This window comes from Corvus brachyrhynchos, unplaced genomic scaffold, assembly GCF_000691975.1.
Source record: "Corvus brachyrhynchos isolate BGI_N302 unplaced genomic scaffold, ASM69197v1 scaffold281, whole genome shotgun sequence".
Taxonomy (NCBI): domain Eukaryota; kingdom Metazoa; phylum Chordata; class Aves; order Passeriformes; family Corvidae; genus Corvus; species Corvus brachyrhynchos.
In genome coordinates, this window is record NW_008236509.1 from 1222483 (window position 1) to 1224371 (window position 1889).

Below are 1889 nucleotides of genomic sequence, written 5' to 3' on the forward strand. Positions count from 1 at the left end.
CGGGCCCCGCAGGCCTGGGAGAGCACGGGGATTTTCCCTCAGCAGGTTTTGCCTCCGCAGTTGCGGTGCGGACATCCAAAAACCCGGTGCTCCAGCTCTCCGTGACTCATAACGCGTTGTGTTGGTGTGCGGTGTGGTCCGCACACAGCGCTCGGGGAAACCTGCGTAATGTGCACGACTGATGTAATGTTCAGAGCAGTGATCGTTCCTCAGGGGCTCGAAACGCAGTTGTCCTGGTGCTGAGCAAAAGACTTTAGCCTTGCGACAATGAACCTTTACAGAACGCCAAACGTGTACAACATGTTGCCTGGGTCTTTGTCCGTACATGTGAATTAATACCCACCCCCTGCTGAATATGCCTGTATGAAATCCCGTGAGACAGGGAATTGGAATTTAACCTCGCCCAGCCATCGTTTTCGCAGCTGATTTTAATTTAAATGTGATGCAAATAGAGCCAAAGTATCAGTCATTTCAAAACGGTTTTTCAAGCAACATTCATTGCTTGCAATTGTGAAGAAGGGTACTGTGCTCAGCAGCCCCTTGCGTCTCATGGGCACTGAAGCCAGGCACACTGTGTTTCAGAGTAGCACCAGTGCTGTGAACAAGGATGACACAACTTGGGAGAGTACAGCCCCTCATTCTGTAGCTATCACATCATCATTCCGTGATGTATGGCCTTGCTTTTCAATTCAATCCATGTTGCACAATTGTGCTCGCATTGTTTGGCTTTTTCTGGTCATTGCAGATGGATCAGATGTTGATGAAATAGTAAAGAATGACAAACGTCATTAGTTACCAAGTTTTTTACATTATTCTGCTTGAGTATTTGTGACTATTAGTCTCTTCCTTGATGAGTCCATTTTGTAGGTATGTTTAGAGATCTTTAAGTGAGCCTATTTGTTGCAGTTTGGTTATGTCCATTATATTGTTGTTATTATTGTTTTTACTATTAAATGCTATTTTCCTTAGTGACAGATGTTTGAACTCAACAAATCTCCAGCAAACTGTTAGAGGCAGCAGTTACTTTTATCCACAATCTTTGTAATCTTACAGAAAGATGTATTCTGTGAAATCATATTTCTTATAATTACTTTAATGTATTACATTTATTGATTAAAATCTGCACCTGCAGATTATCATTGTCTAGCCATTTGAAATTTTGAAACTGCATTGTCCTTGTCTTTTGTGTTTCCCAGTTTTCTGTCTAAAAATAACAATGGTTTAGAGAGTTTGGGGTTACTTATTAACTTAGTAAGGACTTTGTTATTTACTGATGGACAAACAAGTATTGTTTTAAATTCACCTTAGTATCCTTTTTACTTGGGCGTGTGTTTATGACATTTCTCTGGTGGAAGTCTATGTAGGGGTGAGATTGATAGTATTCTGTCTTTCTGTTTATTGATTTGTTGGTTTTAACACATTCTGATGGCTTCAGCCTTACTGTGAAGCCTGTCCTCTTCTTACTTCCTAATTTTTTCTCTACTAAAAATAAATATAAGTTTGCAAACTATTAACGAGCATTCTTCCTTGCTGGCTGTGGCACACATAGGTTCTGTCTAAGCTGTGCTGATTTTTTTTTTGTAGAGCTCCAGGTGTTTTTAAAGCCTAGCTGGGAATTTCAGAGGTCAGATTGCTTGTTCATCCAGGCTCTGTTCTTTGGGGGTTTTTTCCTGCTTTAACCAACCTGTGGCAGGTTTCCTATGGAGATGGGTCTTGGTCATAGGAGGGCATGTGGTTATTCAACTGTTAGCACAAAGGATGTATTGGAAAATGTTCAGGATAAGTCAGGATAAATGAGGGACAACTGGAAATTTCCATGTCTTTCAGTTGGTGTAAATTCGGCTGCTACATAGAGGACAGAAACTTACTGATTTACTCCAGTGTTTTAC